The sequence below is a fragment of the Triturus cristatus genome, chromosome 4_1 (assembly GCF_964204655.1).
Source record: "Triturus cristatus chromosome 4_1, aTriCri1.1, whole genome shotgun sequence".
NCBI classification, from domain to species: Eukaryota; Metazoa; Chordata; class Amphibia; order Caudata; family Salamandridae; genus Triturus; species Triturus cristatus.
In genome coordinates, this window is record NC_140585.1 from 1,008,720,568 (window position 1) to 1,008,745,043 (window position 24,476).

Genomic DNA, 24,476 nt, shown 5'->3' on the forward strand with positions numbered 1-24,476 from the left:
ACTTGTGCCCCCGAACTGCTTATAACCCCACATATTATATCACTCATGACATCACTGATAACATCTCAAATGACATCACTGATGACATCATCCGGTGACTGTGAATGTTTATAAAATGTTTATGAGTGTTAAATTTATATACACCAAGGTGTATTGGTGAATTAGTGGGTGTATGAGTACCTGTATGGATGATTTAGTGGGTGCGTGGCTGACTGTATAAGTGAGTGATTATACGTGTCTCAGTGAATGTATGGGTGAGTGACTAGGTTGTGTAAATGTATGTATCAGTCTATCAGTTGGTATGTAAGTGACTGTATTGTTTAGTCAGTAGGTACATGAGTGACTGTATGGGTTATTGATTAGTTTCCTGAGTACCTGTATGGATGTATGATTGTCTGTGTGGGTGAGTGAGGGAGTGTGTGACTACCTGTATGGATGAGTGAGTAGGTGAGTCAGTGGGTGTATGGCTCTGTGAGTGTGTCTGTGAGGGGCTGTATGAGTGAGTGAGTGTGCGTATGGCTGTGTCGGTGAGTGAATGGATTTGTCAGTGGTATATGGGCGAGTAACTGCATATGTGAAAGACAATATAGGTAAGTGTTAGAGTATTTATGTGACTGTATGTGTGAGTTAGTGAGCGTGAGAGTGGCTGTATGGGTGAGTGTGTGCTTGTGTCAGTGACTGCATAGGTGAGTGAGTATGTGTTAGTATCTGTATGAACAAGAGTGTTGGTGTGTGTATAACTGTATAGGTGAGTGTGTGATTGACTCTATAGGTGAGTGTGGGTTAGTGAGTAGGTGTGTGAGTAGCTCTATGGGTGACTGACAGTGTGTGAGTGGCTGTATGGGTGTATGATTGGATATATCAGGGACTGTATTAGTGAGTGAGTTGCTGTATGAGTGACTGTATGGGTGACTGAGCAAATGTGTGTCTAGAACTATGAATCAGTGAGATGGTGTGTAAAAACTGGTATGGTTGTGCCAATGGTTTTGAGAATGATAGTGTGGAAGTTGGAGTGGGTGAATGAAAGGTTATATTGGGGTGTGAGTGGATGTGTGAGAGATTCTGTGGATGATGTAATCAGTGATGTCATCAGTGATGTCACTGACCATGTCATGAGTGATGAAATATCTGTCATCAGCAGTACATTGCTGGGGCGTGCGTTATCGTTAACTCAGCTAACTATAATTTCTGAATTTCTCTGGTTTTGTACAAGTGAAATGTCAGCGTAATTATAATGTCTCTGTAACCTTTGTATTTTTGATTGTATTTCCTAACTATAATGTCCCAGTAACATTCGGTTTTTACAGTGAATTTGTAAGGTTTTTTAACAAGCAGCTGCGTATGCACAGCGGCTGGGCCTCCAACCAGTTCTCCGGAATCCCGGTTTGTAGTACTTACAGAAGATACCAGGAGGGTTTCTTAGCCCCCAAGAACCCTCAGGAGTAAAGTGAGCTTCATGCCCAAACCAGTAGTCTACCACAAGCTGCATTTCGAGAGTGGTGGAGAAAGGGGGCGTAGTCTCCAAAGACCTCTTAGCATTCCTGCTGTGTGAGACTTACTGGAGATAACAGGATGGGTAATTGGGAGCCAACCACCCCTCCTGGTACCTTCAGTAAGTCTCACTCATCAGGATAGCTCACACATGGTAGGAGGACACGCCCCTTTTCTCCAGCATTCTGCAAAGGGACCTCCTGGTGCACTTCTAGTAGGGGTATGAAGTCCCCTTGACTCTTGAATGTCCTTAGGGGTCAACTAGCCCTCCAGTTAACTTCAATAAAGACCGCACAGCTGTATTTCTAAGAGGTGGTCAGAGGCCATGACCTCTTTCTCCACCACTCTGCAAACAAGCCTCCTGGTGCACTGCTCCTTGGGGAAAGAAATCCACTTTAGTCCTGAGGCTCTCAGGAAGCAAGGGGACCTCATACCCCCACCAGCAGTGCACCGAGATGTGCATTTGCAGATGTTGGGGAGAGAGGGCGTGGCCTCTGACCACCTCGCAGCAATCCCACTGTGTGGGGCATACTGGAGTGTAACAGGAGGGCTAGTTGGCTGCTAAGAACCCTCAGCAGTGGAGGGGACTTCATCCGCCAACCAGGAGCACGCGTGGAGGCGCATTTGCAAAGTAGTGGAGAAAGGGGGCAGGGCCTCCAGCAAGTTGCTGGCTCTTAATTTTTTTTTCTTTTTAGGAAGAGGGTCTGTGTGGCCCCGGGACCCCATACCTAGAGCTTGAACCATGTTTTATCTTTTAATAGAATCAAATAAAAGAAAATGGAGGAGGGCACATGGCCCACCCTTCCAGAGGGCGATTTCAGCCCCGGGAGCCTCATCGCCTGTGGCTAGGCCTTTATTTTTGTAATAAAAAAAGGGGAGTAGGGTCACACTGCCCCCTCTTCAGACACCATCCCCCATGCCTCGGCCATTTTTTTTTTAAAGGGAGGGGGTGGCAAGCTTCCCCCCTTCCAGGCCATTTTTGGCCCCAGGGACCCCATCCCACGGGGCCAAACTTCTTTGTTGGGGACCGACATTGCTTTTTACACCCAGGGAGCTGCTAAGATGCAGCTCCCTGGATGTAAAAAGCAAAGTGTGCTCTGATTTGAACAAGCAAGAGCAAAATGCTCTTGCTTATTCAAACCGGAGCACACTGTCTGCTATGGCATGGCAGAACGGTAGTGGTGCTCCCTCCATGCTATAGCAAACTGCAATGTCCCAGGGGTGGGCCCTCCGGGACATTGCTGCAGCCGGCCCTGGGGGCTTGCATGGAATTCTTCAGCATGTAGTTGTTGATGCCCAAACTACATGCTCCAGAATTCCATGCTAGTCACATGATGCATCTAAGGAGATCATTTAATTAAATAAATATGGTGGTTCGAAGCACAAAGTCGTACTGTTTGAATGGCATGTTCATGATATGAGTGCTGGCTTCGTCCTATGGACAAATATATATATATAAATGTTTATATACATATAATGGGTGCCCAAGAACCAACAATTAGTAGCAGCAATAGTTGTACTATTGTTAATCTGACTCGGCTAGAACTCACAGAAAATGAGGAAAAAATATTAAAATTGGGCCTTTCTTTTGCACCTCGTAGAAATTTTGATTAAGCTACCACCAGATTGGACATTTATAAAGCAGTGAGAAAGCTTAAACTCTGCAAGTATCATATGATGAAAACAAATAAGAGCCCTATACCCCTAACCCAGACCTAATGGAAGAAGTGGTATCGAGTGGTTCATCGCTCTCCAGCGATATCTTTGAATTATGGGTAACAGAAGGCGCGGGCTATGGGTCCCCTTCAGGATTTGAAAGCAATTCTAGGACAATTGATCAGTCCTCTAAACAGGAAGCGCCATTTACTCCATTTAAGCCACCATCAACTTTTAATCCACTTATGCCTCGGAACACGATTGATATCTTTCATGAAAAAGTAACGGCGCAACTAAAGAAATTAAAGAAACAAACATGTAATTGGAAGAACAAATATGACAGACAAACACAGCAATATGAGGCCCTAGTGGCCAAAGTGAGTAAAGATAAAAGAGTTATTTTCAGGGGAAGTGACAAAGGGGGCAAAATTGTTTTATTAACACGAGTTGATTATGACAAGGAAGCTTAACTTCAATTGAATGATAGACAATGATATGAACGCATCAACCAGGCAACAATGAAAAGTTCACACAATGAATATCATCAAAAACTGACCAAATGGAAAAGCAAACGATTACTATCTGAAGAAGAATTCAAATTTCTCAAGATCATTAACCCTGTAACCCCGTTGATTTATTTCATTCCCAAGGTCCACTAAAACAAGGACAAGCCGCCCGGCAGACCGATTATATCTGCCAGGGGAGGTCCACTGGAGAAATCTTCAAACTACATTGACTATTTTCTTCAATGTCATGTGAAAGCTTTAGATTCTTTCGTACAGGATACAGGAGACTTCCTACTAAAGATCCAGCAGATTACTTGGGTGGAGGGCTATTGGATGCTTGCCCTTGATGTTGTTTCACTCTATACGAGCATTAAGCGCACGGATGGGCTAGCAGCAACACAGTATTTTCTGTTTCAGTTCAACGACCACAATGATATGCTACTCCAAATGCTGAAATACTGTCTTCATAATAATATATTCATGTATAACAACTTGCTTTATCGACAGTTACAGGGTGTAGCAATGGGGGCCAGTTTCTCTCCAAGCTATGCACATGGGCGCTTGGGAGGAACTGGTCCTCAAGGTGAAACACAAAAAGGTCTTCGGTGAAAATGTGATAACTTGGTTACGTTTTATTGATGATTTATTCATTGTATGGAGGTGAACCAAAGAGCATGCAGAGGCATTTTTCATTGAAATCAGTACCAATGAGCTTAATCTACAATTCACTGCAACCATGAGCCAATCCTCAGTTACATTCCTGGATACAGAGATCTACATTAATAACAATAAAATTGAATCAAGATTGTTCAGGAAAAGCACTGCTGGCAATACGATTTTACATGCAGGCAGTGCTCATCCAGCACACCTGATATCAAGCATCCCATACGGGGAAATGCTTCGTCTTAGGAGGGTCTGCAGCAGTGAATTGGATTTAAAGGCAGCGCAACAGGCCAGCAAGCGCAGGTTTTTGGAATGGGGTATTCTGAACATGTCATTGATACAGCCATGGCGAAATCAGTGAGAATTAATAGACAAGAACTCCTTGATGTTTATAAACCAGCAGTTCTCCCCAACATATTTACAAATCTGACAATTCCTGACCACACTAGTTCCCTTCCTAACACATTTAGAATAATTACTGGGTGTAGCAATCAACATTCAGAGCTATACAAAATTATTAACTGCAATTGGCCCATTGTCTTAAGCGATCCAGTCATTGGTTCCACCTTACCCCGCAAGGCATTTATAACTTTTAGTAAGGCTCCATCTATGAAAGACCGATTGGTCGATACCAGCCCGGAGACTATTGAGAAAACTTCATGGTTACAAACCAATTGGGGTTTCTTTAAATGCAAAACATGTAAGTCCTGTACACATGGCATCAACATGAAAAATGTTAAGGATGCCTTTAGTGAGAAAGAACATCAAATTAGTAAAGTACTCACCTCCAGAACTGAGTTTGCAATATATGTTCTACAATGCCCCTGTGGGCTAAAATATGTGGGAAGCACAAAACACGCAGTACATAAACGTATATTACAGCATCTCCGGGCAATAGTAAATCAAGATAAAACCTATCCTGTAGCGAGACATTTTAAAGAATACCACAACACTGATAATCAGGGCCTTAAGTATTTTGTTATTGATGCAGTAACTGCAAGTAGGCGAGGAGGTGACCGCGAGTCCAAGCTGCGCAAATTAGAAACTAAATATATTTTGCAGCTGGACTCTAAGCACCCGGGAGGCCTAAATGTCACAGAAGATTTGCACACATGTTTATCCTAAATTCTGGTGGTAATAATTTATCTTAGAGAGTGGATCCCCTTGGGGCTTTTAATTCTTTCTGATACATATTTATTCTTTTATTCACCCAATTTTAGGTTTGGAGAAGTGTATTTATGCTTCCCTTTGAGACATATAATAGCTGTACAATATTTGTCCCCTATTTAGTTTTTCTTGGACTTCACTACCAGTTAGGAAAATACATGGACTTCAGTAATGGGAGTAGTAAGTCATCCTTACAACTCAACATGTATGCATTAACCCCTCTATCAGTTTGTGCCAGTATCTTTTAGGGCTAGGTGTGACCTATTCTGTTTTTACGTTTCTTGTTAAATCTATGAATTTTTTCACGTTCTCTATAATATGAATGAGTATTACAAGTCAAACTAACAGGTATTACTGGTTTCTTTGGTCCCTTAATTCATCGGTAAACAGTAATGATGTATACGTTTTTAATTTCCAAATGTCACTCAACACAAGGGTTCTTTTATAAAAAATGGTTTAAAAATGTTTTAGATTGGTAATTGGGAATACTGAGATTAGTAGGATGCATTTGGGGTAGGTTGGATAAGGCATCAGACAGGATAATGTATTATCAACATGTGATTTACTATATTATTTGTACTATTTAACGCTTAGATAAACTGATCAAATAATTTTAATTCAATTGCAGATGTCCATTATGGACGAGCATGCTAGTATTGTGTTTTTGCATATTTTGCACATATGGGATTTGACCTATGATTTCAAAATCGATTTCACGAAATTAAGACTAAGGTACTTATCGATAGACCCTTTTATTTACAGTAGGGTGAGTTTACATTTGCGCATATTTGTACATTATGAGATTTACCTTATGTCTGTGAAGTCTATTGGTGTCATGATAATTTATACTATTAGCAGCAACAATATGTATAAATCTATTGCTGAGAGCTGCAGACCCCAGATACCTAATTGAAGTATGGGAGTGCCTATTATAGGGAGATATTATAGCGCTCTATACATAACAACATGTACTGTTGCACAATACGCTTATTTGCACAATGTTATTGGATTACAATCAATTATAAGATTATCTGTTGATTTGCAACAATTTTATGATGGTGTTAGATATCTAACATCATATTTTGAAAATCTGCACTGTCACTTTAAATACTGTGGTCTAACACATTCACATTGTCATGTGAACGAGGCTCGGACGAGCCGAAACGTTATGGCGACATACCGCACTAAATAAATTATTTGCACTAGTTATTTGGTCCGTGTCCATAAGTGCTTTGATGCCTGAGTACGGAAACTGGTTAGATATATATATATATAATTCACTGAAAAAACCATAGGTTTCACACATTTTATAGTTAGCTGGACATTTCACTCGTAAAAACCATTGAAATTCCCCCGTTATAGTTAGTTCAGATAAATATAACTTGCGCGACCGCCACTCTATCACAAGGATGATGTCATCAGTGATGTCATCAGTGATGTCATTTGAGATGTCATCAGTGATGTCATCAGTGATGTCACTGACCATGTCATGAGTGATGTAATATGTGACGTCATCAGCATTGGATTGTGGTCGCGTGAGTTATAGTTATCTGATCTAACTATAACGGGGGAATTTCAATGGTTTTTTACGAGTGAAATGTCCAGCTAACTATAACATGTGTGAAACCTATGGTTTTTTCAGTGAATTTGCAAGGTTTTTTAAATGCTAATTCCTAACTATAACGTGTGTGAAACCTATGGTTTTTTAAGTGAATTTGCAAGGTTTTTTAAATGCTAATTTCTAACTATAACGTGTGTGAAACCTATGGTTTTTTTAGTGAATTTGTAAGGTTTTTTAAATGCTAATTTATGTATGTATTATTATATTTTTTATATATTTATTTTACAATAAACTACCTATGTATATAGTTATAGATTGACTGTATCCTGTAATATGGAATGGCTCAGCTCTTTTTTATTGAATTTGGATAAAGTTGAACAGCATAGTTAATATCTTCTATAAACTTATAAACAGTTTAAAATGTTTTTTTTTCTTAAGGGTTTTTCACGGTGCGCGCACGGTGCGCGCACCCTGCGATTTTTTGAAAAAAAATTAAATGTTATTTTCACCCTTCGGGGTCCTTCATGGACCCCTGACAAAGGCTAGGGGGTCAGGAACTCTCTACCTTGCCCCCTTTTCACGTTCTCCACCTTTCTTTTTCACTGTCACACACAAAATGGCGTCCGACACTTCCTGATTTCGACCGATTTGAATGTTGACTGACATCTAACCACCAATCAGAATTACGCTTGCGGACATTATGGTGTGCCCACCATGCGCGCACGGTGCGCGCACGTTGCGCGCATATAGATATTTATGTACTTTTAACTGCAATTTTCTCAGGAACTACTGAACAGATTGACACCATATATGCAAAAGGCACATACCTGACCTGAGGACTACCTCTTTGCCAAATTTCAAGTAATTCTGTTCAGCCGTTCGGGCTGTACCTTCGACTAAAGGTCCTATGGGAAAATGCATGGGGAAAACGCGTTTTGGGACCCCCCTTTTTTCTCAGCCCCCGCTTGACGAATCACCCTAAGACTTTCAGGGTAGGAGCTGAGCGGAGCGCCCCAATAGTTTTGAAAATTTCACGAAGATAAGTCAACCGGCGCCAAAGTTATTCAAAATAGAATTTTCAGATTTCCTATGGGAACTCGGTCCTAACTATAACTATCTATTGGCGACCGCCAGTAGATAATTTATATATATATATATATTCACTGAAAAAAACATAGGTTTCACACACGTTATAGTTAGGAATTAGCATTTAAAAAACCTTGCAAGTTCACTGAAAAAACCATAGATTTCACACATGTTATAGTTAGCTGGACATTTCACTCGTAAAAAAACAATGAAATTCCCCCGTTATAGTTAGTTCAGCTAACTATAACTCGCGCGCCCGCAATCCACTGCTGATGACGTCACATATTACATCACTCATGACATGGTCAGTGACATCACTCATGACATCACTGATGGCATCTCAAATGACAGCACTGATGACATCACTGATGACATCATCCATTGAGTATGTGTTTCTGAACAATTTTAATATGTTTAATATATATAGGGAAAGGCCTGTTGAAGAATGAGTGGGTGTACAAGTGTGTAAATGGATGATTTTCTGTGGTGCGTAACTGACTCTATAAGTGAGTCATTAAATGTATCTTACTGCAGACTAGTTACTAAACTGTGTAAATGTCTGTATGTGTCTGTATGTTGGTGTACAAGTGGCTGCATGGTTTTGTTAATAGCTATATGAGTGTCTATATGAGTTATTGATTGCTTGTCTCAGTATCTGTATGGGTTCCTGAATGTTTGTGTGGGTAGGGTGTGTGTGACTCTATGCATAGATGTGTGAGTGGGTGATTCTATCGGTGCATGGTTTTAAGAGTGCATCTGTGATGGACTGTATGGTTGAGTGAGTGTATGTATGGGTGAGTTAGGGATTGAATGTATATCTCAGTGGTACATTTGTGACTAACTACATATGTGAAAGGCAGTATATATGCGTGTAAGAGTTTATAAGTAGATGTGATAGTGTGTGATTGTGAGAGTGACTGTATGGATGAGCGTGTGCTTGTATCAATGATTCTATAAGAGCATAAGAATGTGGTACTATTTTTATGATTAAGTGAACTTGAGTGTGTATAACCGCATAGGTGAGTAAATGGGAGTGTAATTATTTGCATGACTGACTAGGTGTGAGAGTACCTCTATGGATGATTGGTGCTGTGTGAGTGTCTATATAGGTGTATAAATGCATATGATAGTCTTGTATGGAGTGATTGTAAGAATGAGTGACTGTACAGGTGAATGAGTGGAGGTGTATGTAGACCTAACAGTTAATAAGTGGGTATGTAGTTATTGGCATTGGAGTATGTATGGTTTTGAGAATGGAACTCTGAAATTTTGAGTCGGTGTATCAAAGGTTATCTTAGGGTGTGAGAAGATGTGGTAATTTATCACATGGATGACGTCATTAGTGATGTCATCAGTGATGTCATTTGAGATGTCATCAGTGATGTCATGAGTGATGTCACTGACCATGTCATGAGTGATGTAATATGTGACGTCATCAGCAGTGGATTGCGGGCGCGCGAGTTATAGTTAGCTGAACTAGCTATAACGGGGGAATTTCATTGGTTTTTTAAATGCTAATTTATGTATGCATTATTATATTTTTTATATAATTATTTTACAATAAACTACCTATGTATATAGTTATAGATTGACTGTATCCTGTAATATTGAATGGCTCAGCTCTTTTTTTTTTATTTGGATAAAGTTGAACAGCATAGTTAATATCTTCTATAAACTTATAAACACTTAAATTATTATTTTTTTTTCTTTTTAAGGGTTTTTGACCATGCGTGCACCGTGCGCGCACGGTGTGCGCTCCACGTGCGCATGCGTACGTCGTGCGTGCTCCGTGCACACATGCTCCGTACGCACATGCGCGCGTGCTCCCTACGCGCGTGCTTCGTACGCGCATGCGTGCATGCACCGTGCGCGCACCTGCGTGCTCCGAGTGCGCATGCGTACGTTGTGCGTGCTCCGTGCGCGCATGCTCCGTACGCGCATGCGCGCGTAGACCCTACGCGTGTGCTCCGTACGCGTATGCGTGCGTGCACTGTGCGCATACGGTGCGCGTACCGGCGTGCTCCGAGTGCGCATGCGTGCGTGCTCCGTGCGTGCTCTGTGCGCATATGGTACGCGTGCGGTGCACGCACGGTGCGCGCACGGCAAGTCATGTGATTACAAAACAACACTTTTCATTGGTTCATATTAGTTTCTGTTTCAGAATCTTCAAACACCACACCCACTCCCCTCACTTTTTCTACTAATTTCCTGAGAGAAGGTTGCTGAAGAGCTACTCCAGTGAAATGGCAGAACACCAGTCATCTTCAGACAGTGAGGAGACCTTTCAAGAACCACCAAGAAAGAGCAAACAGAAGCATTTCATTTGGAATTATTTCCCTTTTCCAGACGGGCATAAAAAAGTGAATGCGCCAAAGGTCACTTGTACAATTTGCGGAAGTGTCCTGTCTAGAGGGGATCCGGCCAAAAAATACTCCTTCATCATTCATTGCATGCTCAGGCATTTTAAATCAATGCATCCAATTCGGTTTGCTCGTGAAACCACAAGAACCCTAAGGGAGAACCCTCCACCTGGACCTTCTCAGCCGAGCACATCATCTGCGGCTGCAGATTCACCATGCACCAGGCCTCTTGACATCCGGCCCCTGTTCCAAAAAGTGCACATTCATTGCAATATGTGCAATGAGGTAATTTGCTATGGACAGAGTAGCATAAATTTAATTGAAAACCATATACAGCAGCACACATGCTCCAGGTCATAATTTTTATTTATTTTTTGTTCCTGTTGAGCAGTTTTTTGATTCCCAGTATTGTTTTGGTGCTGTAAAAAAAAATCCCCCCCCCAAAAAAAATTGTTTGAAAACTAAAAAAAAAATATAAAACAAAAAAAAGACAAAAAAACTGTTCTTTTATGAACTCACTTCACTTCTCCAAAAAGAGCTATATTCGTAATATACTGTTTTTTAGTTTGATTGAATGAATGTGTAGTGTATACAAGAATGATTGAAATGATTGAAATGACTGAGTGAAGAGGAGGAAAGGACAGACAGAATGAGTGAGAAAAGGAAATTATGATCAGTCATGAAAGGGAAGTGAAAGACTGACTGCAACAAAAGGACTAAGGGTAGAGGATACAGGTAAGAAGAGTAAACGAGTAAAGGAATGGCAGTGAGTAATGGAGAGTGATGGAGGGGGAGTGAGAAAAGGGGAGTAAGGGACGGAGATAGGAAAAGGGAGTAACAGATGAAGCGGATCAAGTACAGCAGGGTAAAGGGATTGAAAGTAAGAGAAGTGGACTGATGGTGAGATAAGGGGTATGAGGATTAGAAAAGGGGGTAAGGGAAAGTGAGAGATGGGGAGTGAGGAGATGGAAGGATTTAGGAAAATGGAATGAGAGAAAGGGAGTCAGGATTTCAATGGGCAAAGGAGAGTGAGGGAGAGTGAAGGAAAGAATGCGAAAAGATGAAGGGGTGTGAGATACAGACAGGAGGAAGTGAAGTAGGAGAATAGGAGTGACTATGAGTAAAGGATAGTGACAGTTAGGGAAGGTGAGGGAAGGAGAATGACAGAGAAGGTTAAAAAATTAACATAGATGGAAAATGAGTGATGGAGAGAGGAGAAGTGGTAGAAACAGAGATGTTAAGGAAATTAAGGGTAAAACAGAAAAATTGAGAGAGACAGAAACAGAGACAGAGAGCAAGGAACTGAGAAGGAGTAAGGCAGTTAGAATGACTGAGACATATGGAAACAGGGAGAGAAACATGGTTGAAAAAATAGTGATGGAGGTTGTAAACCTAGGGGAGTAGTAGAGAAGGAGTGAGGGAGTTACGAAAGAACAGTAGAGGAAGAAGAGAGAGTGAAGGGGAATGGGAAAAGCAGAGTGAGTAGAAGTGAAGAAAAGGGAGCATGAAAGTGAAGGGGTGAGAAATACAGATATTTTAAACTTACCTGACCAACAAAATAACTCAATTAGAAATAAATGGGTTTTTTTAATTGCTAGAAAAAAGGATTACATTTCCTAAATGTTCTTTCTCGATCTGAAAAAAAAGAAAAAAAGTGTTAATATTTAACAATACATTTTAGAATACAGTACACATATTTTCATATTTAACAAAGTAATTTTTTGCCCTTTTTTTGCTGTTTTCAGAATATATTGAATTTTACTGAAAATAGTGATATCAATTGCATTCATCACTTAACAGCGGGCAAAAAAATTAACAATCTGAAAGATTGTTTAAAAAAAGCCCTGAATCTATCCTCAGTAAAACATACCTTGATAGAAATGTAACATATATATTAAAAATATCTTCTAAGAACAATAACTATTTGCAATAAATAACGTCTGTAAATCTTGTTGCTTAAGCACATACACCAAAATAATATCTGTCAAAGAAGTCCACAATAGAAACAGTTACCTTTCCATGAGGCCAAATGGTAATTTTTAAACCCTTTTTTGGTGAAATATCCAATGGTAATCCAATAAAATCGAAATAATGGTTTCTTCAGATGCTGCAATTTGTATGTAAAATTTTGGTTTTAGAAAAATTAAGTAGGACTTTGGTAATTCTGCAGGCAAACGTTGCTTGAAAATCAATTGTGAATCATTACACAGTGTCCAGCCTTTTTCACATTTTAGATAAACTGTGTAATGACCAGAAGTTATACAAGGTCCATCATGGAAAATTATTGCAACTGCAACAAAAGTCTTTCCTGATATTGATAATTGATTTCCTGTAAACTTCTTTATTAAAGTGTCCAATTTTGTTCCATCAGCTCTACAACGTTGCATCATTAAAATTACATACTGTCCATATTTCTTTAAAAATAACGTTGATAACATTTCTGATTTGCATTGAGAACATTCCATGTTGTGATTTGCATCTTTAACCCCTTCGGTGCTCATGACGGAACGGTTCCGTCATGAGCCACGGTTGAGCTGTGCTCATGACGGAACCGTTCCGTCATGACTACGCCCGCGCAAGATTCCGTCAGCACAGCGGCGGAATCTGCGCAGCATGGAAGGGGTTAACTAATGTACTAAAAGTCACTGATTTACTCTCTGGTAATGTTAAATATATGAACGTTTCAGAATCAACATTAGAGCTGCAAGTGTTCAAACAGTTTTCACAACTATGTTCCCATTTATAAGAGAGACCAAACATATTTTCTATTTCTACCCCTTCATCTTCCAGTACCATAAGCATACACATTAAGAATTCCTGTGCATCTTGCTGGACATTTTGAGTAAACTGTGTACATCCAGAACATACATCTAAAAGATTTCTAACATCAGAAGCACTTTCTATTTTAGTTTTATCATTACTCAGCTTCTCATAAAGGAAACTCAGCAGAGAACAGAATCATTTTTCATGATTTAGTATTATCTGCTCTTTCAAACTTTCAAGATAAAATACAACATTCAGCACTACATTAGCATAGCAGTTGACACTAGAGCTATTTTCAAAATGACAACCAACAACCTCTTCAGCATTGTCCTTTTTCTTTTTGCTTGCAATCACATCAGTCTCTATTTGTTTACTCTTCTGTACATCCTCATTACAGATATTCTCAATTCTCCTTTTCCGACAAACAACACGTTTTTCAAACACAGGATACTGACCTAAATGAGGAGCATAGCTTCTTCTTAATCTATTATACTCTTTTACACAGTTTGCATCAGCACTAACTTTTGACTCATCAAAGTCTATCATGAATAAACCAGATATTTTTTTCACACGTGACAAAGCAACATATGCCATACCTTCTTTAAACACACTGATCGAATGTTTACAAAAGCACTATCTACAGTTAATCCTTGAGATTTGTGAATAATTACAGCATATGCTAGAGAAAACAGAAACTGCTTCCTATGTACATATAAGTCTTTCACAAGCAAGAAACGAACTGAACAACGACTAATGTCTTTAACCTCTTCAATCTGATCAAATTTTATTTTTAAAAATTCAATTCCATCTTTTTTCTGGTAATTAACAAAACCCACAACTTTACCCATAGCTCCATTCACTAAACCTTTTTCTACATCCAAATTACGTCTTAAAATTACTCGACAGTTCATACATACATAAAGATTCTTTTCTAAACCAGCTGTTTTTGATATGTTTTTCTCTAGAGAATCCAATTTAGTTGTCAATTTGCTTGTCAATATAATAGTTATTCCTTCATGCTGTACTTTATCCACAGCTTCCAGTTTTATAATCTCTTCATTTTCCAATTTCAAAAGTTCTTGATTGAATATAGAGCATTCATGTAGTGTTGGCATTAAGCAGATTACAGTATTTTTTCCTGCAATTTTCTTGTATATTTTCTCTGGAACTATTTGTTCTGTTGGAAACAAATTACATAGCAATCGACTCTGTAAAGCTTTTCTGCCATGTTCTGTGAGTAGTCCAATTCTGATATCTTTGAGAATACTTGCATAATCATCATCATTTGCTTGCCGCATATTGGTAATGAGTTCTTTGTACTCAAAGTATGTCCAAATATTCACATTACCTATACTTCCTAACGACTTTTTCGTGTCTTCATGTGTAAGAGTATGAAATCCTGGTTGTCCTTTAACCCCTTCGGTGCTCATGACGGAACGGTTCCGTCATGAGCCACGGTTGAGCTGTGCTCATGACGGAACCGTTCCGTCATGACCACGCCCGCGCAGGAAAAGATCAGCACAGCAGGGGAATCCGCCCAGCATGGAAGGGGTTAACTGGAGTGAGCTGCAGTAGATCCCCAAAAACTATAACATGTTTTCCTCCAAGTAGGACGTCATACTTTGTCTTTAGAATTTGCTGCATTCTTAAATGCACAAAGGCAAGCATTAAGTTTGATACCATGCTTACCTCATCAATAATGAGAACTTTCATTTTTTTCAATACTCTTGAAACTTCAAAACATGCTTCTCCTGTTAGCTTGTGGTATTGTATTTTGTTCTCATGCTCTACTGGTAACATTAGCAATAGATGGAGGTTAATTCCTTTTATGTTATATGCTGCTAACCCAGTTGGAGCAGTAACAACACAAGACAAAGTTGAATCAGTTTTTTTCTGTAGGTAGCTTCTAATTACTTTAATTAAGAAACGTTTTCCAGTTCCAGCTTGTCCACTCACATACATTCTGATTGGTTCAAATGATGTGCATGAGCACTCTTTATTTTCATGTAGTAATCCATGATCAATTTGTTTTGTGACTGCCTCATAAATTTGTTGTTGTTCATCATTCAGTTGTTGTTCCAAATTTGGTAAGTTTAATAAATCTTCCTGAGCTTGATTCATAGCTGTTTCCACTTCAGTCATGGCTATTGCAGCTTCATTTTCTACGATTGGTTGTCCTAGAGGATCTTGACTGAGCGTCCCAGAACTTTGACTGTCTTGAGAACTGTCTCTAGCTACTTCAGCTGCAATTGTTGCTTCTTGTTCAATTTCTTCATTTAACATTTGTACATAAGTTGTGAAAGTACTGCATTCTATGGTATCTTTGCATGCATTAAAGGAATCTTCATAGCTTTGAAAATGTCCAAGTAATTCATCCTCTGAACGCCATGGTTTAAACAACTGTAAAACTGCTATGTAGTAAAATTCCTTCTTGTCAGTAGTGTCGCAATTCAGCTTTCTGTGATTAATCAAACTTCCTTTTGTTTGTTTTACCAAACATCCTTCCTCACCAATGACTTTATATTTTCCATTGTTGATGTCTTCTGTGGTATTCCGTTTAAAAATGTAGTTCTGCAGCACTTCATAGAGACACATGTTCTCAAGATGATGACTTCTCTTTGGGTAATATGTGTCCAACATGTTTGTTCTTAAAATGTCTGTACTTTCTGGTTCGTACTCTGCTAAATATTCAATTTCTCGAATAGATTTCAATACCCGATTTCGCATTCCTGCAAGGCCTAAACTTACCCAAATTATTCTTCTGGATTTGGAGTACAGACTTGCAGATGATAACCATCTGAGCATTCGTATGACCCAATTTCTCGATGCGATAACATCTTTAAGCTGAAACTGTATAGCTTTTTACTGACAGTCTTCTCGTGAGAAATCTCTTCCCACATTTCTTTCAATTCCGTTTTCTCAGATTTAGTGATGTAAGATGTGACATACCGAGCAACAGCAATAGAATTGTCAGCTACATACTGAATATCCATGTTAGCATTCTACATGGATAAAATGACTGGGTTGTAGTCATTTATATATTTTGACTCTTCTTTTCTTCTTAGGTTGTAGGTATTTTTAGGCGATTTTCTTGTAATAGTATGTCGCACAGCTGACATAAAACTGTTTACTCTTCCTTTTGAAAGAACAGGTCATGGAAATCCAAATCGACATTTTGTGTAGAATTTATCTTTACTCTTGTACTTTCGTCGACAGTATTTTCCACACCAATGACTTTGGAAACGTAAAACTTGCTCTGTTAAGTTTTTTTCTTCTGTGCTTTTAGGTATAGCACATGTTGCATATCCTTCAATGAAAGATAAAACTGCATCATCAGAATCTGTTCCAAATTTTGGGGCATCCTTGATCCACAACAGCAAATGAATATGAGGAGCACCTCTTGCTTGGTACTCTTTTCTCCAAAAGAAATCCACAACTTCTCCAAGAGGTGGATTTTTTTTTATTGCAGATGAAGGACATCATAGCCTCAAATCTATGATTGAAATATCTGCAAACATTAACCGGATCCAATGAGCACAATTCTCCTGCTGTCTTGTATTGGATGTTTTCAATATTTGAATTTTCCTCTCGAAGAAAATCCAGTAAATCATCCCAAGCGTACTCAGCACAGCTTAGGGTAAGGAACCATGTAGGAGTTCCTAAATTCCGTAACATACATTTTAGTTCTCCATGGCGTCGGTACCAATATTCATTAGTCCCACGCTGACAAGCCATCAGATTAATCAATTGAGATTCCAAATGATCATCTCGCTGTTGCACTTTGTTCAGAAAATCCTTTGCAGACACATTATGTAGATGTACTCCAGTTTTTAAAATGTGATTTACTGCATAAGATAGTGCAGACAAGTCACTTTCAAATAAAAGATGTAACAAATAAGGAATACTTTGACAAAATCTTGGATCTTCTGCATATAATCTTGTAGTCGATACTCAGAAGCAGGAATCTGTACTCGACGTTCATCATATCGTCCACCTTTTCCTGTAGGAAACAGCTGGGGAAAACAACGAGCTTCCAAGCTCTCCTCCCATACACTCACGGGAGTTCCTTTTGCTTTTGTCATCTGAAACAGATCAATAGTGTTTCCCATAACTTCTTTAGAATGAAGAGGATGTATGCTGAAATGTTCATAAATTTCTTCTTCTTTTGACTTGTCCACTTTTTCAATTTGCCCAGTTGATATTCCTGTGTTTGCTAGTAAAACTTCTTCATCTTCATCCATATAAATTGATTCATACCATTTATTATTTCTTTTCAAATATAAATGTGCTCTTTGTACTTTTCGTACATCTACCAGCTCCTGCCAAATTTTCTTATTCTTTGTAGGTACACCATTAACCAGAATAACTAATGGTTCAGTTTCCAAACTATCTGCATCAATTGTTTCAATATTTTTTTTCAAATCTAATGGCAAATAGGCAACTCTTCCTTTTAAACCTCTTTGTAAATCTGAAGGAGGTAATTTACCTGTTTTGGGCTCCATACGAACTATAGTCTGAAACGGATGGACACATTGAATGAGTATAGACTCATACGTATTTAAATCACTAAGTTCTGCAGGAATATCAACCAATTCTAAATTATTATGTACAGCTCTAGCTGGCATTTTATTTTCTTCTAACTTGTTATAACAGTATTTACAAATACGCTGATCTTCACCCAAATCAAAACAATTTTCCAGAAATAAATATGTAGCAAAATCCTTCCACTTAGAATTATTTTCTTTTTCACTTTTTTTATAGAGATCAACATTTCTTGTTTGAGTTTTATAATGGCTTCTCCGGCAACAAATACAAGTAATATTTGGTCTTTCATTAGAGATGATAGTACATTTTGTCATTTGATCTTCAAAATTTTTACTAACATTGAGTTCTACATTCTCTTCCACATTTTCTTCAATAACTGTGTCATTTCCTGCACTTTCTTGCTCTGGACCAAAGTAACAAAACTCAATATCCTCACAAACCTTCTTCACATCTGATACAGATCCACGGAACAGAGCACTATTCAACTCATTTAACTTTAGTGCTGGACTTTTAGCAAAATACAATCTTCTCACAAATTTTCTCATTTCAGTATGATGAACTGCCAGCATCCTAAAATGGTGAAAAACACTTTGACAAACTTTCCTAGAAAGACAAGCCAGAGAATGTCCTTGCAAACCAGTATTCTCTCTCACTCTGCATGGATCTAGTCTTTGAAGCACCTTAATCTTCTGTTTAACACTGTTTGTACTATATTCTCTTAGAAAGTCACGTAATTGATCAATAGATTCCTGTCGTACAGTACAAATACTACTACAATTCCAAGTGTACACTGGGGCTTTAGGACGTCTCCCCATAACCTCATCAGATAACACTTCTTCCTCATTTCTTGGAACCATTTTCTCCTTTTCCATTACACAACCATCTTTAACTTCATATGCTCGACCACTGGTGTCAACTGCATGCAGCAAACTATTACTTTGAAGATAACTCTCTTCATTGAAAAATGGTTCAGTACTTGAACTATGCTTCCATTCTCCTAAGATCACTTTACAAAAGTTTTTTTTTTCACTTCTCTTTTTCTTTTGCTTTTTGACTTCATTACATTCACTAATTTATCTAATGTACGGATCCTGTTCAAAATTAAAATGAATAGTTTTCTTTTTAATTCCAAAGCCTTTGCAACAATTGATTCAATATATTTCTTTTTCTTATAAAATTTGGCTTTCTTCCTATATTTTTTCACATCCTTTAGCAAATTGAACATCACTCTTCTCTGAAACATTTTTCTACAAATGTTTTTAAAGTCTATTTTTCTTTTTAAGTCATTCTTTCTAACTTCTGATTGTACATTAGCATTTAGTATATTCTGTCGATTGTCTTGTTGTTTTCTACTTGAAACACTATTTGCAGTGGATATATTTTTTACATTTTTTCTTTGCTTGAGGATATTTTTTATAAAATCCTTAGTCTGCTTACCAGAAGACTTTTTCTTTTTTCCAACATGAGGTTCTTCAACTAATTTTTGTTGTCCAGTTGTCTTCAAATATAGATGTTGTTGCTGTTCTTTTCTCTTTCTTGATTTTATAGGCATCTTTAATTTATTTCAGTGTTGTTCAGCAATACCTGAAAGAAACTAAAACAAAAATACCTTTATGTAATTTAAATATATTACTATATTTTTTATGAGCTTTTCAAATCCTATCATATGAGCTGTCCCTTTCCTACGACTGCAAGTCTTACACAATAAAAGCTACACAAATTAAATCTCTGACAACAATTCCTGTGTGCACACAGACTCATGGTGTGATTCTAGGCAGAAAACGATATTTGATTGGCAATTTCAAAGCACATTTACTACTGTGGTAGAGAAAGTGATAATTACTGTAACAGCCTGACACATTTTCCTTATAGTTTAAAGAGGCAGTAAAGAGCACATGTCCTAACAGCTACTTGAGACCATGAGCATGTGGAACCTGGGTGAGTGATTAGACTAGAGCAAAGGAAATGAGTAGGGGTGGGCGGAATTTGCGAAATTCACTTTCGCAAATTATCGCGAAAATGTTAAAAATCTCTGCAAACACGTGGAAATATCGCAAAGATGCGGAAGTTTTTTTCCCGCCCGTTCGCGGTATTTTCTGCGTGGTCGCGGCTCGCCTACTTACCCATGCGGTTGCTCGCGGACGCGGCCATCTTGTTTTCACTTGTCTCGCGGTGCATGATCGCGAGAAGAAAGACGTGATCGCGCGACGCATTCCTTTACTACGGGCGCGAACTGTCGCGAGACAGCGCAAATGGCTACCAACAATCCAACATCTCGTGGAGAACGCAACCGGATCGGGGAAACTTGTCGGCGAACTCGGGGATTCAGGTAAGGCGATCGCGCGCACGCGAGAATGGATTATTTTACAGCACGAGCAAGAAACAAATTATCGCTAAGCTGCGGAATGCGGACATTTTGACATTTTCGCGCTTTCCGCGGAACGCAAAAATGCCAAATTATCGCAATTTCCGCGAACAGAACGGAATTTTGTCCCAACGCCTAGAAATGAGCCTTGGTGATGTTGAATGTGTTAGCGTTACACACTGCTATCTGAAACACCACACAGTGCTGAATAGTAAGCATGGGAGTGCAGGAGAAGCAGCTGCCTGTGTGCTAAGAGTGTGTTTCTGGAGACTGTGTATTGTCAGGTGCAAGACAGATCTGCATGGACGCTTGCACAACTGCATGAAGACTGCAGAGATGTATGTAAGATCACCTGTGGTAAGGGTTAATTGGAGTTTTGAACATGTAGGAACTACCTCACCCATTGCAGGAGTGGAAGGAAAATCTACCCTGTTGTTTTCAAATGTGTTAGCATTTGCCTCTCATCTGTGAGATGGTGATGTGTGCTGTATGCTAACCATCACAGTTCAAGAAAATAAGCTGCCCCTTTCCTACGAGTGCAAGTCTTACAGAACAAGAGCAACACAAATTAAATCTCTGACAATAATTCCTGTGTGCACACAGACTCATGGTGTGATTCTAGGCAGAAAACGATATTTGATAGGCAATTTCAAAGCACATTTACTACTGTGGTTTTGCAAGTGATAATTACTGTAACAGCCTGACACATTTTCCTTATAGTTTAGAGAGGCAGATAAGAGCACATGTAGTAACAGCTACTTGAGACCATGAGCATGTGGAACCTGGGTGAGTGATTAGACTAGAGCAAAGGAAATGAGCCTTGGTGATGTTGAATGTGGTAGCGTTACACACTACTATCTAAAATACCACACAGTGCTGAATACTTAGCATGGGAGTGCCGGAGAAGCAGCTGCCTGTGTGCTAAGAGTGTGCTTCTGGAGACTGTGTATTGTCAGGTGCAAGAGAGATCTGCATGGACGCTTGCACAACTGCATGAAGACTACAGAGATGTATGTAAGAGTACATGTATGGTAAGGGTTAATTGGAGTTTTGAACATGTAGGAACTACCTCACCCATTGCAGGAGTGGAAGGAAAATCTACCCTGTTGTTTTCAAATGTGTTTGCATTTGCCTTTCATCTGTGAGATATTGATTTGTGCTGAATGCTAGCCATCACAGTTCAAGAAAACAAGCTGCCCCTTTCCTACGAATGCAAGTCTTACAGAACCAGACCACCACGAATTAAATCTCTGACAACAATTCCTTTGTGCACACAGACTCATGGTGTGATTCTAGGCAGAAAACGATATTTGATTGGCAATTTCAAAGCACATTTACTACTGTGGTTTTGCAAGTGATAATTATTGTAACAGCCTGACACATTTTCCTTTTAGTTTAGAGAAGCAGAAAAGAGCACATGTCCTACCAGCTACTTGAGACTATGAGCATGTGTAACCTGGGTGAGTGATTAGACTACAGCAAAGGAAATGAGCCTTAGTGATATTGATTGTGTTAGCGTTACTCACTGCTATCTGAAATACCACACAGTGCTGAATAGTAAGCATGAGAGTGCAGGAGAAGCAGCTGGCCGTGTGCTAAGAGCGTACTTCTGGAGACTGTGTATTGTCAGGTGCAAGAGAGATCTGCATGGACGCTTGAACAACTGCATGAAGACTGCACAGATGTATGTAAGAGTACATGTGTGGTAAGGGTTAATTGGAGTTTTGAACATATAGGATCTACCTCACCCATGGCAGGAGTGGAAGGAAAATCTACTGTGTTGATTTCAAATGTGTTAGCATTTGCCTCTCATTTGTGAGATATTGATTTGTGCTGAATGCTAGCCATCACAGTTCAAGAAAACAAGCTGCCCCTTTCCTACGAATGCAAGTCTTACCGAACCAGACCACCATGAATGAAATCTCTGACAACAATTCCTTTGTGCACACAGACTCATGGTGTGATTCTAGGCAGAAAACGATATTTGATTGGCAATTTCAAAGCACATTTACTACTGTGGTTTTGCAAGTGATAATTACTGTAACAGCCTGACACATGTTCCTTATAGTTTAGAGAGGCAGAAAAGAGCACATGTCCTAACAGCTACTTGAGACTATGAGCATGTGTAACCTGGGTGAGTGATTAGACTACAGCAAAGGAAATTAGCCTTAGTGATATTGATTGTGTTAGCGTTACTCACTGCTATCTGAAATGTTATGTTATGTTATCTGCATTTATTACGCGCGCAGCTACTCCGAGGAGTGTCCTGGCGCGGAAATACCACACAGTGCTGACTAGTAAGCATGAGAGTGCAGGAGAAGCAGCTGGCTGTGTGCTAAGAGCGTACTTCTGGAGACTGTGTATTGTCAGGTGCAAGAGAGATGAGCATGGACGCTTGCACAACTGCATGAAGACTGCACAGATGTAGTACATGTGTGGTAAGGGTTTAATTGGAGTTTCGAACATATAGGATCTACCTCACCCATGGCAGGAGTGGAAGGAAAATCAACCATGTTGATTTCAAATGTGTTAGCATTTGCCTCTCATTTGTGAGATATTGATTTGTGCTGAATGCTAGCCATCACAGTTCAAGAAAACAAGCTGCCCTCTCCTACGAATGCAAGTCTTACAGAACCAGACCACCACAAATTAAATCTCTGACAACAATTCCTTTGTGCACACAGACTCATGGTGTGATTTTAGGCAGAAAACGATATTTGATTGGCAATTTCAAAGCACATTTACTACTGTGGTTTTGCAAGTGATAATTACTGTAACAGCCTGACACATTTTCCTTATAGTTTAGAGAGGCAGAAAAGAGCACATGTCCTAACAGCTACTTGAGAGCATGAGCATGTGGAACCTGGGTGAGTGATTAGACTAGAGCAAAGGAAATGAGCCTTGGTGATGTTTAATGTGGTAGCGTTACACACTACTATCTAAAATACCACACAGTGCTGAATACTTAGCATGGGAGTGCAGGAGAAGCAGCTGCCTGTGTGCTAAGAGCGTGCTTCTGGAGACTGTGTTTTGTCAGGTGCAAGAGAGATCTGCATGGACGCTTGCACTTCTGCATGAAGACTGCAGAGATGTATGTAAGCGTACATGTGGGGTATGGGTTAATTGGAGTTTTGAGCATGAAGGATCTACCTCACCCATTGCAGGAGTGTAAGGAAAATCTACCCTGTTGTTTTCAAATGTGTTAGCATTTGCCTCTCATTTGTGAGATATTGATTTGTGCTGAATGCTAGCCATCACAGTTCAAGAAAACAAGCTGCCCCTTTCCTACGAATGCAAGTCTTACAGAACCAGAGCAACACAAATTAAATCTCTGACAACAATTCCTTTGTGCACACAGACTCATGGTGTGATTCTAGGCAGAAAACGATATTTGATTGGCAATTTCAAAGCACATTTACTACTGTGGTTTTGCAAGTGATAATTACTGTAACAGCCTGACACATTTTCCTTATAGTTTAGAGAGGCAGAAAAGAGCACATGTCCTAACAGCTACTTGAGACCATGAACATGTGGAATCTGGGTGAGTGATTAGACTAGAGCAATGGAAATGAGTCTTGGTGATGTTGAATGTGGTAGCGTTACACACTACTATCTAAAATACCACACAGTGCTGAATACTTAGCATGGGAGTGCAGGAGAAGCAGCTGTCTGTGTGCTAAGAGCGTGCTTCTGGAGACTGTGTATTGTCAGGTGCAAGAGAGATCTGCATGGACGCTTGCACAACTGCATGAAGACTGCAGAGATGTATGTAAGAGTACATGTGGGGTAAGGGTTAATTGGAGTTTTGAACATGTAGGATCTACCTCACCCATTGCAGGAGTGGAAGGAAAATCTACCCTGTTGTTTTCAAATGTGTTAGCATTTGCCTCTCATTTGGGAGATATTGATTTGTGCTGAATGCTAGCCATCCCAGTTCAAGAAAACAAGCTGCCCCTTTCCTACGAATGCAAGTCTTAAAGAACCAGACCACCACAAATTAAATCTCTGACAACAATTCCTTTGTGCACACAGACTCATGGTGTGATTCTAGGCTGAAAACAGTATTCCTGGGTGATACCAGTACACCTTAACTTATGGTGAAGACATACTCCATAATATCTTACAAGTTCAAGGCAGTTAAATATCTTCCAAAACATAAAATGTAAAACACAACTTTAAAACAAGAATCACATTTCTATTTTTTATATCAAAATGCACCACGTACATCCCCTCTCAAATTCATAACTCACCTTTAAAAGTAGTTAGTTGAGAAAGAAATGTGGCACTCACACAGCAGATTATCAGAGCCAGAA